Genomic DNA, 15,542 nt, shown 5'->3' on the forward strand with positions numbered 1-15,542 from the left:
ATGAGTCTTTGTCGTCTCAGAGCAACTCCTGGTTACTTTAGACTAGCTTTTCTGAACTGATGGCCTTCGTACTATATTGAGTGAAAGGCAGGATTTACACCTATGCAACCTGATGACTGTTGCCCTCAGTAGCCCTCAGTCTGAGTCAGCTGCCTCCCATCTGTTGCTGGGCTCCCAGTGGTGTTTACATTTATATTTGTATTTATTTACAGTGACTGCAAGTCACACACTGGACTCCTCAGTCACCTGAGAACTTATTTTTAGTGTGGTAGCAGATCATCTTTGTCTCTGAGGGACTGCCCAAGACAGATAGACAAGGTATTTATATTGCCACCAGGTCACCAGTTTTAGGTGAATGAGGTGGATGGGAGGCAGGGTGGGTGTTGGTAATGCGACAATTGGTGTGTGTCGCAGGTTGGTGATTGAAGATTGAGCGAATTTTAAACACAAAATGGGTGGGTGGAGTTAGGTGATATGTTCAATATTCTAAATGTTCAATATTCTAAATGTTCAAACCTGATTCAACCTGCCTGCTTTCAGGTTTAATGGCGACAGGACAAGAGATGGACAGACAATTTAGGCCTTTTTTTAAATTTTGGGGAGATAGTGGTGTAGAGGTGATGTCACTGGATTAGTAATCCAGAGGTCCAGGCTAATGCTGTGGTGACACAGGTTCAAATCATAGTAGTTGGTGGAATTTAAATTCAATTGAGAAAAAACCTGGAATTGAAACTAGCCTCAGTAATGTTTGCCATGAAACTATCATGGATTGTTGTAAAAACCTATCTGCTTCAATAGGGAAGAAACCAGCCATCCTGACCTGGTCTGGCCTACATGTCAAACCAGACCCACAGCAATAAGTTGACTCTTAGGGCGGAATTTTACCGGCACTCCTGCCCGAGGTTCGTACGATCCCACCCGAGGCCAACGGAGAATGCCTTTCTTCGAGCCCCGCCTGCCCCTGGAACTGGGGTGGACTTGCCGGTAAAATTCCAGTCTTAATTGCCATCATAAAAGGCCTAGCAAGGCAACCAATTCAAGGGCAGTTAAGGATGGGCAACAAATGTTTTGCTTCATTTTCCATGAAATAAATAAATAATGAGGCAGGTAGCCTCATATTTCAACTTATTATACGTTTAAGAGTTGTTTAGCAGTGCATCCAGACCTGGCGTTCGCCCACACCCTCCACCTGCACATTGACGCACGCCTTGGTGGGACCTACATATGCAACAGGTTTTGGATCACTGTCTGGTAAGCACATCACACAATCAGTTCCACAGCAGACAGATGCAGGGATGTCCGAGGTCACTAACACTCAGAGGGTTACTGGAGGACACAATTCTGCTAAGTCTGAGTCAGACGACAAGCCTCTGAATTTGGTCTTCAATCAGTTGCTGGAGCTGCAGCGACAGTTAAGTGATGACAGCTGCACTCCTCAGATGGCAACGCACAATGGAGGAGTCTGTCTACCTGAAGTCCGAGGTGACCGCATCATCATGCGAATACATTGAGGTCAACATTGGTCCAGGGCATCAGTCCTGCACTGCTACAGGAGCCGCACTCTTTGGCTGAAGTCATAGTTGGCCTCCATTAGTGTCAACATAAGATGGGTGTGGGGCAGTTCGCTTTCACTCCAGCTTCCCCTTGCCTCAAGGACTCAGATAAGGACCCTCGGCACCCAGAAAGAGGAGGAACAGCAGCTCAACACTCTGGGGTCATCCACCCAGGTGATTCTGGGAAGGTCCAGCTGATCCAACTCTCAGCTTCCTGTGACCCCATCAGCTCCAGCTCCACATGCAGAGGAGGGTGCGCCTGCCCCATCAGTTTCAGGAGAGCCAAAACAGGTTGGGACCCTCCAGAGTATGGCCACCAAGGTTATCATAGACAGAACATAGCCAATAGCAGGTTGTCTCCAGTTCCACTGTAGATGTCATGAGAGCACCAAGATGTAGAGGCAGGGTTAAGAAGATTAAGAAACTGTAATTGCAAAGCATTGGCATGGGTCTTCATCACCTCCTTAATCATCTTTCATTGAGTGAAAGCTTGGCTCCTGCACAAGATAAAAGCAAAGGTCTCAGTCCAGGGCCTCCTCCCTGTGCTATGTACAACCTTCCCAGAACACTGATGGTAAGCCTTTCCAGTCATAGTCATGCCTGTAACTCGAAGAGGATTATCATTGCTGCCAGAATGTCCTGGGCTGGCATCACAGAGTCCCATCATTCTCCCTGCGTGCTCTCAGCACCTTTGGATGTCATAGGATCACGAGAAGTTAAAGTTTTCCTGCTGCATCGCCCTGATATGACCTGGGTCATTAAGCACAGTGAGCTGTTGCCAACCAGACAGGAGTCAGACATTCACATAAGCTGTGTGAGGTTCCATGGAGTGTCTGCACCGCAAGTCATCATCATCCTCCCGGGATGCAGGGATGATGGGCATCAGCTGTGTCTCCATGACACGATCTTTATCACAAAGGGTATGTCCACTGACACCAGTCCGACACAAGTCAAACACTCACAGGTGCAATGTGCGGATCTATAAGAGTGCTCCCACTCCATGTTGTCATCATCCGCCACAAATCTAGTGGCTATGTGGGCCTCCCAAGTGCATCTGCCTAATCTGGATATCATGATGGCCACATTACTGTCTTCCTCACCTTTGAGGAACTCATCACCCCTATCTCCAACGTTGTCCTCCTCATTGGAGGACATGTGCCATTCCTCCATCCCCAACTCAGGCAGCTCCTTCCTCCGTTTCAGCTCCAGGTTGTGTAGGGTGCAGCAGGTGATGAGTGACACCCTCTATGGATTATGTTGCAGGACTCCACCAGACCAGTCCAGGCATCAGAACCTCATTTTCAGAATCCCAATAGTTTGCTCCACCAAAGTGCGAGTTACAGGATGAATCTCGTTGCGCTTTCTATGTGCTGCTCTCTGAGGCCTCTACACAGGCGTCGTCAGCCACCCCCTTAGTGTGTTTCCCTTGTCTCCAAGGAGCCAGTCTCTGTGGAGCCTGGAAGCCATCAGGGATCTGAGATTGACTGAGAATGTAGGAGACATGGACACTTCCTTGGAATCATGCATTGACATGCGGGATACATGAGGAATGGTCGCAGACCAGCTGAACATTCAGCGAGTGGAATCCTTTGTGATTCACATACTGCACTGTTTGTTGCCATGGAGACCTCAGCTCTACGTGAGTGTATTGGATGGCACCCTGCACCTATAGAAACCCAGAGACCTATGCAAATCCCATTGCTCTTGCTTTCTGGCTTGCTTGTTCCTAGTCGAAACGCACAATGCTGTGTGCCTTGATGAAGATAGGGTCCGTGATCTAGATGCGTTTGTGTGTGGAGGCTTGTGCGATCCTACAGAGGTCACCTGTGGAGTCCTGGAAGGAACCAATGGCATGAAAATTGAGCATAGCTGTAAATTTCACAAATACTGTCACTGGATGCCCAACATGCCCCCATGGAGCGAAATCCTGCAAAATGTGGCAGATATGACCAACCAGTTCCCAGGACATGTGCAGACTTCAGAGGCAGTGGTTCTCGGTCATCTGCAGGAATGACAAGCACCATATATACACCTGGGTCTACCTAGGTGTTAGCCCGCAATGGCTCACTGTGGCTCTTCAATGGTGTGCACAGGAGCCCCAGCCACCCCTTTTCCTGAGGGTGCTGCTCCTCATTTTGTCCAGCCTGGTGCCTACTTCGCTCTCTTTTCCTTTGCCTCTACATCCGGTAAGCCATGAGGCATACAGCTAGGTCACTTGGATCCATACTCCTGATGTATTCCTCCTGCAGGATGAAAGGGAGAGAGAGAGAGTAGGTTAGCATTGGTCTCCTGGAGACCTCTCATGGTTACTGGTGTGGCTCTGTCTTAAGGCACCTTAACGCATGTCAGAGAATTTTAGACACTTAAATGGCCAGTTTGCGCCAGTATGCACTGCATGGTTGCCCAAAATCCCACCCAGCTCTGCCCCACTTCATCTGACTGATTGGCGGAAGCTTTATCCATAGCCATGGACTGCATGCTGTGCTGTCAGTTCAGGTGCAGGCATCCTCCTATCCCACATTGCAAGAATGTGCTGTTAGCTTGAACCATGGGGAAACTGGTCCAAAGCTGAATGAAGACATTGCAAAAGGTTGTAAGTGTCTTCACCCATGACTGTTCTATGCCCAGATTTGGCAGGGGAGATTGTACCACTTACCCAGTGATCCAATTATTCTGTAGACTCCTAAAATTTCCAGTCTGCATCCAAGGGGTGAATAATTCAGGGGCATTTGGTGGCACTTTAATGACTCTGTATTGCTTGAGTGGGCAATTAAACTAGAAGCCCGACTCCAAGTATGTCAGTGTCGCTGTGCCTGAACTGTCTCAGCTTTGGAAGAATGCTCACTTTACACATGCTTTCCGCAATGTGTGGCTGCTTCCCTTCTACTGTGCTGCCTTGCCCACCACACCCTCCTCTTTGTCCCACCCGCAGTGCAGCCCTTGCCCCAGAACTGCACTGTCAGCCAGCCAGGCAAAAGTGACTTGTTTGTGCCCCCACCTGAATGCGTGGCACGTGTTCCTTCAAGTCCAGTGGGTGACCCTCACAAGCACCGCGCAAAATTGTGGGCACTCACCTCTGAATCGCCCTCGAAGTTCAGCCTGCCAAGTGCATGCCTTTTAATGGCAGTTGTGAATCATGTTCTTGTGCAGTCATAGGGTCATTGGTGGTAAATATGATGTAGGAGGATGATTCTGGTGGGCACGCAAGATGATAAGATTAAAATTATGTTCCCAACATTGGACAGCGGGAAAGATGACCTGTCTTTGAACGGTGCAGTGAATGATCGCTAGCTGGTTTTGCGTAACTGGTTTTTGGCCATCTCGCCATATTGTCCACCCACGCTGCCACGCACTCTCACTACCGCCCATTATTCCAAAGAGTTTTTTTTTCATAAGAACATATTGAAAAATGTCTAAAATTACTTCATAGAGCATTCCTGGAATAAATATCTAGCAAGATATGGGTGGCATGGTGGTACAGTGGTTAGCACTGCTATCTCACGGTGCCAGGGACCAGGGTTAGATTTCTGGTTTGGGTCACTGTCTGCGCATTCTTCCTGTGTCTGCATGAGTTCCCTCTGGGGTGCTCCGGTTTCCTTCCTTAGTTGGATGACATGCTGGTTAGATGCATCACCTCAGCACCTCACTGTACCGCAAGCCCACGGATAACCTCACGATGCTCCACTTCTCCAGCTTCCACCCTAAACACGTTAAAGAAGCCATCCCCTACGGACAAGCCCTCCGTATACACAGGATCTGCTCGGATGAGGAGGATCGCAACAGACACCTCCAGACGCTGAAAGATGCCCTCATAAGAACAGGATATGGCGCTAGACTCATTGATCAACAGTTCCAACGCGCCACAGCGAAAAACCGCACCGACCTCCTCAGAAGACAAACACGGGACACAGTGGACAGAGTACCCTTCGTTGTCCAGTACTTCCCCGGAGCGGAGAAGCTACGGCATCTCCTCCGGAGCCTTCAACATGTCATTGATGAAGACGAACATCTCGCCAAGGCCATCCCCACACCCCCACTTCTTGCCTTCAAACAACCGCACAACCTCAAACAGACCATTGTCCGCAGCAAACTACCCAGCCTTCAGGAGAACAGTGACCAAGACACCACACAACCCTGCCACAGCAACCTCTGCAAGACGTGCCGGATCATCGACACAGATGCCATCATCTCACGTGAGAACACCATCCACCAGGTACACGGTACATACTCTTGCAACTCGGCCAACGTTGTCTACCTGATACGCTGCAAGAAAGGATGTCCCGAGGCATGGTACATTGGGGAAACTATGCAGACGCTGCGACAACGGATGAATGAACACCGCTCGACAATCACCAGGCAAGACTGTTCTCTTCCTGTTGGGGAGCACTTCAGCGGTCACGGGCATTCGGCCTCTGATATTCGGGTAAGCGTTCTCCAAGGCGGCCTTCGCGACACACGACAGCGCAGAGTCGCGGAGCAGAAACTGATAGCCAGGTTCCGCACACACAAGGACGGCCTCAACCGGGATATTGGGTTTATGTCACACTATTTCACATAAATATTTCTGCTTTTTTCCTCCTGAGTCTTTATCATGCGATCCTAGAATCAGAATTTATGTCACACTATTTGTAACTCCCACAGTTGCGTGGACCTGCAGAGTTTCACTGGCTGTCTTGTCTGGAGACAATACACATCTTTTTAGCCTGTCTTGATGCTCTCTCCACTCCCATTGTTTTGTTTCTTAAAGACTGGATTAGTTGTAAGTATTCGCATTCCAACCATTATTCATGTAAATTGAGTCTGTGTCTTATAAGTTCTGTTTGTGAACAGAATTCCCACTCACCTGAAGAAGGGGCTCAGAGCCTCGAAAGCTTGTGTGGCTTTTGCTACCAAATAAACCTGTTGGACTTTAACCTGGTGTTGTTAAACTTCTTACTAGATGCATTGGCCATGCTAAATTCCCCCTCAGTGTACCTGAACAGGCGCCAGAGTGTGGCGACTAGGGGATTTTCACAGTAACTTCATTGCAGTGTTAATGTATGCCTACTTGTGACTAATAAATGAACTTTAAAAAATTTTTTTGAAAGTTAAAATACAGATAAATGCTATTAGTATATTGTATTTTTGTTAACACTGGAGTATGAACTTTAGAAGTAAGTTATTTGGACCTCTTAAGCTGCCTGTATTTTAAGATTTTCCTCACATAGTCACCTCATTATCCTAACAAAAGGGTTTCACTAGGACACGCCATGGGTTTGACAAAAACTTCATCATAATTCTCTCAGAGGATGGGTTCAGCGCCTCTCTGACACACATAATAGCCTCATGAATAAAACATAGAGCTGCCAGCACAGCATTATTTACAGAACAAAAGAGAACGAATATAAAAATAACATGCCCATTTAAAAATCATCTGCATAAACTTCTGTTTTAGAAACTGTTTTAGCTTTGTGGCTGTTTTCATTGCATTGAATGAGACATTCTTTGATTTTGAATATTTATTGACTATGACGGTTTGATGTTCCCAAATAACCAATATACCATTAGCTTTAACCCCAGTCACAGAATTAAGAATGCATGATTTGAAGGTTATTTTTGAAACGTTGCTCTTCTTTCATTTGGGTATAAAATATCCTAAATTATTTTTAAACTGCATGCAACCTTATTTGTTGGAGTCTAAGTTTTAGATTAATCACATGGAAAATATAATGGGATTAAGTATTCATCAGTTGATGTAGGTGAGAACGCACCAAAAATGGCTGGAAAAATGTTGGAGAACAGGTTTAAAATGTCTCCTCGTGAAATCCCAGGGTCAAACATGTCTTTTTGTGCTTTGACTAACTATTCAAGTAAGACAGAAGTAGGAACAAGAAGAGTACAGAAGCATAGTTTTAATTTCAATACAAATGAGATAAAAGTCCTTGACGAATAAAATGGCTAAAAACAAACAAGTCCCCAGGGTCCAGTTATTTTTTATCCCAAGGTGTTGAGAGAGAAAAACGGGGAGATCTGCAAGGGGCTGATAATCATTACGAGGTATTCAATGGACATTGGGGATGGGCCAGCAACTGGAAGCAGACTGACAAGATACAGACATTCAAAGAAGTTGATAAAGCAGACACACGGAACCATTGGATCCATTTGGCTCATGAAATAATGGAATCGATAACCTGGTGGAAATATGAGGATTGTCTGCAAAACAACAAACCAGTAAGTAACAGTCAAACAAAACATGGGGAGGATCCTTCCTGACTCATCACCTTGATATCTTTGAGGAAGTGACAACTCCTATGTAACTTGGGAACGAATGGGAAACTTGCTGAAAACAATTGGAATTGATTGGAGAAGTCATCCCTGTATAGGAAAAGGCACTGAATAAGATACCACAAGGTTCAGGGTTCGGCCATTCTAGTTCCAGATGAATACCAGTGGACTGGATTCTGAAATTCAAAGTAGCTTGCAAATCATACTTAACCAGGATGGTGGGGAGAGTCGAAGGCCGCTGCCTCAGAAGTTACAGAATGAGTTAAAAACCAGTGAGATAGTAGGTAGATGGGAGGTAGGATTTCCTACTGAAAGGAAAAATGGCCAATTTTGATAATTGACTGATGATGTTGAAACTCCCTCCCTAACAGCACTGTGCGTTTACCTACACCACATGGATTGTAGCACTTCAAGGAGGCAGCTCAACACCACCTTCTCTCGGGCAATTAGGGATGGGAAATAAATGCTGGCCTAAACAGTGATGCCCATGTGCCATGAATGAGCAAAAAGAAAAGCAATGGAGTTGGACGATACCCAGGAGTTTTAGTAAACTCAGTGCTCAGCGCATAATTTTGACTTTGGGCGATTGTAGGAATCGGAGATATCGACTCAATTGCCCACTGTACATCTCTTCTCATTTTAATCTACATGAACTTAAATGGATCTTCTACAGGTATGTATGATAGTAAATGGTATGTAGAAACAATCTAAATTACTAAATTAAGTTCTAAATGAAAATGTGGGAGTAGGAAAAGGGAGCAGAAATTAAACTAATAAAATATAACATTGGTACTGATTCCTTCATGCAGAATAGGCAGCAGTTGAATGGACCACCAAACAAAATGGAAGGGGTGAAAGAACCTGAAACCTTTAAAGAAATAACAAGATAAAGTGATGCAAGGGTAAAATTGTTCTGGCTGGATAAATTAAGAAGGACAAACAATCTTCCTGATGCAAAAATACTTTGTCACTTCTATTTGAACTTTGTACATGATGCGCGATTAAATCACTCGGGAGGCTAGATTGTACCCGGAAAATAAAGGCTTTTATTACTGACAAGAATGGAGCATACTATATACAATACAATCCCAGACTAAAGGGTCACCAAGCAGTGCAGTGATCTTTATACTTCCCCTGGTAGGCGGAGCCAACTGGAGTGTACCACAGGACAATATCAACACGTAGAACAGCCCAACCCTAACACCAACAGTAACTACAGTAACAAATCTACAAACACCCATAGTGCTGACCATCCATGGCTCAGCACTCATAGTGGTAACCAACTATGGTTCACCACAGTACATGAGATATTACATCAATCAGAGTTCAAAAACAGCCCCAGATGTTCCTTAAATAGTTGCTTTATTTAGCCTGGCACTATACTTTCAGACTAGTTGATCAACTAGGTTGCATTGATCATATATTACCAATTAATCTGCTACTGTTGGTTTCAGAATCTCCAGATAAGGAGGGAAAAATAGAATAGAAATCCAGTATCCTTCAGTGGAAGTGAAAATGATTGTGGATATCAGATTAGCACAAACTTGATCTTGACCATAACATGTAGATAGTAATTTTCCTGTTTCTTACATGAAAAATGGTATTTCAGTGGATATGCTTCCAGCAGAAAAACAAATAGGGCAGCACGACTGATTTGCCATTGAATGGTAAAGGTGCAAATATATCAATTTATATGAATTTTGCCCAAAATCCAATCATATGGAGTAGAAATGCTGATGTATCCATTCCAAAACTGCATGGGTTTCCTCCGGGTGCTCCGGTTTCCTCCCACAGTCCGAAAGACGTGCTGGTTCGGTGCATTGGCCATGCTAAATTCTCCCTCAGTGTAACCAAACAAGCACTGGAGTGTGGCGACTAGGGCATTTTCACAGTAACTTCATTGCAGTGTTAATGTTAGCCTATTTGTTACTCTAATAAATAAACTATAAAACTTTTATGTAAAAAGAAGGGAGCAAAATTGTAACTTGGTCTCCTAAAATACACTTCATGATCTGAACACAATTGGTGAGTGAGTCTGGTCAGCTGGGCTAATAGCCATGACAGCAAAGCTATGTTGCATAAAATAAAAGCCAAATACTACAGACGCTAGAAATCTGAAACAAAAAGAGGAAATACTGGATAAACTTAGCTGATCAAGGCAGCATCTGTGGAGAGGAACAGTGTTAAGGTTTTGAGTCCGTATGACCCTTCTGGACCCTTCTGAAAGATATGTTGCAGTTGTCCTTTAGAAGACTATGAAAAATTATATGCTTGAGTAAAATCAATCAATTTTAGTTAGTAAAGGGGAAGTAGAGCAACTATTGAAATGTCACCAACGTGTAATATTGGGTAGGGTTTTGTGTTGGAACCCTGATATAGAACCATAGAATTCCAACAGTGCAGAAGGAGGCCATTCGGCCCATCGAGTCTGCACCAAGCACAATCCCACCCAGTCCCTATACCCATGACCCCATGTATTTACCCTAGCTAGTCCCCCTGACACTAAGGGGCAATTTAGCATGGCCAATCCACCTAACCCACGCATTTTTGGATTGTGGGAGGAAACTGGAGCACCCAGAGGAAATCCACGCAGACACGAGGAGAACATGCAGACTCCGCACAGACAGTGACCCAAGCCAGGAATCAAACCCGGGTCCCTGGTGCTGTGAGGCAGCAGTGCTAACCACTATGTCACTGTGCCGCCCTGGGGTCACATTGAGGTCAAATGGGGGTCCCAACCCTGCATTACATTGCAAGAAGGCACAGGGAAGTGATTTTTCCTGAATTGGCCAATGAATGGCCAATGGGTGAGCTCACTATCCAATTAAGGATGATGGATGGGGTCTCAAACTGGCAGGTTGATTGGCGGCACAAAATTACACACCCACCATCCGCCTGTCTCCTTTCTCAACCTAAAATATGAGCAAAAACTTTGTCCACTAACTCTGTTTCCCTCTTCATGGATGCTCCCTGCTCTGCTGAGCATTTCTATCATTTCTAATTTTCTTTCAGCTTTCTAGCAACCACCGTATCTTGCGTTTACTTTAAGGAATTGAAGTTGATTTGATTAAACTACTCAACTATTAATCAGTTTGAATGGACTCACTTTTAGCTTTTCATTTTATATTTTAAGAAGTTGATACCTATTACACAAAAATGCCAATTGAATAGTGTAACTGTTTACCTTGAGTTTTGCTGGCAAAATGTTAACTAGGGAAGAAGAAAATTCTGCACAAAAGATGTAATTAAAATCCTATCTTTTTCTGCTGATTTCTAGTCTCCTCGCACTTGTAAAATATTAGTGTCATCCAAGTCCTGATTAATCACAATATAAAATCAGTGATGTTTCCAGCTCCTGTGTGACTGCGACTGCAGTTCAGATAATTTTCTGAAAGATTTCAGTTCTTTGAATGTATTTTGGTAACTCATTTAAATGCTGTTATTTTACAAATTAGATTTCTTTTATCATCCGCAGAACATTTTCTTTTACCAATTTTCTCTCGTTTATCTCTCCTCCTCTTCAAACAGCATTGACTGCTGCTAGACTATAGTTCCAAAGACAGTGTTTGCCCTCCAGCACTTTGCTCAAAGTACAATGTCTAATTTGCAAGTTTGAACTGTCAGCCGCGACTACCCACAATTGCAATGCACTAACCCAGATTGCAAGTACAACACCACCCATCGACTTTATCAGACACCACCAATCTCTGATTGCATCGGTAAGGCCCCCTCATCCTTGATTGCATTTAACAGCTCCTCCATCCCCGTTTGCACTGGAACACCCCCTTACCAATTGTTTCCAGAACACATACCTGCTTCCTACTGGCTTTTGTTCGCAGTTTTTGGTCACGGTCTTCTGCTGCTAGATTTTCACTCTGGCCCACTGAGGTGTCTGTGCATTTGTCACTTATTCTGGGGTTCACAGGAACTGTACCATTAACCCCTGTACCATCCCCCTTTTATAACTTGTGTCTGGATGTCACCAAGCTATTTGATTAGGGAGCACTACAACTGAGATGTTCACAACTGCAAACTTCAAATAGAGGTCCCTGCATAATGGTTAGATCTGAGAATTCTTGCTGATATGAGAATATTGGGCCAAATGTGATATGCCCTCTCCTGCCATGACTTAGATCAGTAGGATGATTGAGCCTGGATGGTACCTTCCTGGTCTTTATAACTTAGTTTAACATTGCTTCAGCCAATTAACGAATCACAAAGCACTGGGGGCCTTTTCATTTTCTCCTTAAACTGATAACATGAATTGACAGTGCATTAATTGCTTTTGCTGATCATCGCAGCCTTTGAGGGAAAAATACCGTTCCTTTGTTTGTTTTAGTCTGATTCATTTTATAATCATGTCATCTATTTCTCTGTGGGAAATCTTGTGGCGCAATGGATCGCATCCCTACTTCTAGAAGCTCCGGGTTCAGGTCTCACCCCAGGACTTGATGTGCATTTATGCTCTGGCCAACAGGTTGTGTAACAACCTGCAAAATCCAACACACACCAATGGCAGGCGATAAGATTAGGAGAGACTCCTGGTTAGCCATGCTTGATGCCAAGTGGGGTCCTCAAGCTCTCAGCCTCAAGCGAAAGGCTAATGACCTGTTCCTGGGTAAAATTAGTTATGGAAAAGATGAAAGCCTGCTTTGTACACAGCTACCAAATAAACCTGTTGGACTTTAACCTGGTGTTGTGAGACTTCTTATTGTGTTGTACACAACTGTTCATGGGAAGATTTCAGTGAACACAACCAAATCTGTTTACATTTCAATTATCTGCTCCCCTCAGCATTTAAAATCAAAACAGAAATAATGGCCTGGATTTTCTGGACCCACACAATGTGGTTTTTGGCAGCGGAGGTGGATCGTCATTGTCTGGTGGGTTCCACTGTGGTGCAGCAAATGGCTATTGATCTTTGGAGGGACCAAGATCCCACTGGCAGCAATAGCGAGCTATCTCCACCGCCGGACAGACGCCGGGGGAGCGAAAAATCCTGGCCGTTGTGTCTCCACTCAATTCTCTGGTCTCCAGTGGAAACAACTTCAATAATTTAATATTGACAGTTTCAGTTCAGACCAGAGTGTCACTATTAGAGGTTTTCCCTTATGGAGAACTGAAGTGTAATGGAGGGACAACCGTAAGCCAGTATTTGTTGATCCAGGGATCCAACTTGCTTCATTGCTCTCCTATCAGGATATGTAGCTCCATCCAATTGTTACCCCAATTCTTCATTATTTCTCTGCATTCCTATTTCCTTTCCAGCTTCAGAAACTTGGTTCCATCTTGAATAAGCCCATAACTTATCCCCTTTGCATCTTTTAAAAATGTTTTTCCATGGGATATCAGCATCACTGCATCCATAATTGCTCTTGAGAGGGTGGTCCTGTAGCACTGCAGGACTTGCCTTCAGCCTTTTCAAAACTATGCTCTGGAATTTCCTTCCGAAACTGCTCTGTCTCTTTACCTTTCTCTCCATCTTTAAGATGTTGCTTAAAACCTATCTCTTTGATCAAGCATCTATTTATCGCTGTTGATATTGATGTTGGTTCAGTGTTGACTTTTGTCAGATTATTGGTTTCCTCTGTTAAAAGGGCTGCATAGGTGCAAGCTTTAGTTACATTATAACTTAAACCCAAAATTCCTCATGCTTTCCTTTTTACTTTTATCTGAACTGTCTCTGATGAATCTGCTAGAATCAATCATGTTCTCAATATCTCCAGGTTGTCAGGAAAATATAATTTACAAAGACAGACATGTGTTTTTTATGAATAGAGGCTTACATCCTAATGCCACTTCAGATTCTATAACATCTTCAAACTCTACAACACCTTTGAGATTTTAGACTCCTCCAATTCTGGCCTTTTCCACATCCTTGATTTTTATTTAACTCCATTATTAATGGTTTCATTGAGTTGCCTAAGCCTTAAGCTAGGGAATTTTCCCCCCTAAACCACTTCACTTCTCTTTCTTTCTCCTCCTTTTTCCTCTTTAAGACATACCACTTTGATCAAGATTTTGATCACCAGTTCCGACATATTTTGATGTGACTTGGCATTAAATTTTGTCTAAAATGGTTCCTCTGAAGTACCTTGTGGCTTTTAATACTTTTAAAGATACTATATAACTACAAATAGTTTTTTTTGTTTCAGGGGAACTGTTTGGCATAAGATTAACAATCATCCTTTTACCAAAATTATCTTCAACTAGATCTGAACAAGTTGTTGCCCATGCACTTTTGAACTTTTCAATAAATGGAAAACAGCCTGTTGTTCATGCTGAAACTAACAATCAGTTCATTTACCACTATTACAAATTGAACATAGCAGAATAATAGGCAAGAAAATTATTTAACTCGCATATTGCTTTGTACTGTCTTAAGAACAATACGTGTTTAAAATCTTGACTCATTTTCAGAATTCTTTAGTCGAAACTAACACTTAGCATCCCATGGAGTGCCTTCTCATCTCCCCAAATGGAAAAAGATAATTGACACAAGAAACCTGGGAATGATAGAATAGGGAAAACTAACAGCTTTTATATTTCCCTGCTATGCTTTTGACACTCCAAACTGAAAGGATTTTTTAATATTTGGCAAAGAAAGGTGTTTTAATTAGTTTTAGTTTTCAGGAAGATAGATGTTGAACTGCATCCTCTTTGGATTTAGAAGGATCTTGTTGTCCCCTAACAGTTGACTAAGATGTCAATATCTTGGTCTTGGGAACAAATCTAAGTGATTATCGTGCACCTGCAAGCTTCCTTACAACCCACGATTCAAAGTAAGGAAAGGTTCCTGATGCAATCTAACCATTTAGCCCCAGGAGATCAACTGGTTAGGTTGCCTCACAAGATATACATTTTCTCTTTGAGAGAATATTTGTCTATTGCTTTAATTTACAATCTGCCATGATTAAAAATAGGTCCTTTAAGAAAGCAACTAAAAGCATTTAATTTTAAAATCAGTCTATTGACCCATTGAAATTTTTACATTTTAATGTAAGATTACATTCAATTCTATGTCTTTCCAGTCAGAATGCTCGAGGTTCCAATATTCTAAATATTCTAATATTCTAAACAATATTCAAAAGTATAAATCAATTGATCCCATACTCCCAGTTGGAAGCCAGACTTGAAAGAAGCTTGGCAGGGAGCCGGATTTTACAGCCCTCATGGGGGCGTGTCTTTGGCAGGTGTGCTTTTGGTATGTAAAGTAAAAAGGATTCTCATCCCACCTCCTTCTCACCCATCCTTGAATTGTTCCCCCGGAATACAGTAGGTGGGCAGGCGCTGAAATTGACAGCTTGTGCACCATATTTAAATAAATAATGAACGGTTATTTAACCTTGTTCCCACGCCAATCAACCATGCTATAATACAGTCAGTGCGGTCAGGTGGGTGTGAGTGAGTAGACTTTCTTTAGGCCAAGTTGACAAAATGGATGAATGAAGTGGACAGATCATTGGGGATGTCCTGTACGCAGCAGGGGGACACCCCCCCCCCCAAGATCGCACACCCACCTTCTTTCCTGAGCGCCTGCCCTCCAAATCCAAGATCCCCACCCCATTCCCCTTCTCTGGGCTCTTGGATTCCTCCCCTTCCTAAAGGCCCAGTACCTACCTGTCTCCAGCAGCCATCACTCTTCTTCCTGCTTCCCCTTGCATTCATTCCTAGCAGCATATATTACGGAACGTTGGCTTTGCCGGAACTGCTGGAGCTGTCAGC

This window comes from Mustelus asterias, chromosome 17, assembly GCF_964213995.1.
Source record: "Mustelus asterias chromosome 17, sMusAst1.hap1.1, whole genome shotgun sequence".
Lineage (NCBI taxonomy): Eukaryota > Metazoa > Chordata > Chondrichthyes > Carcharhiniformes > Triakidae > Mustelus > Mustelus asterias.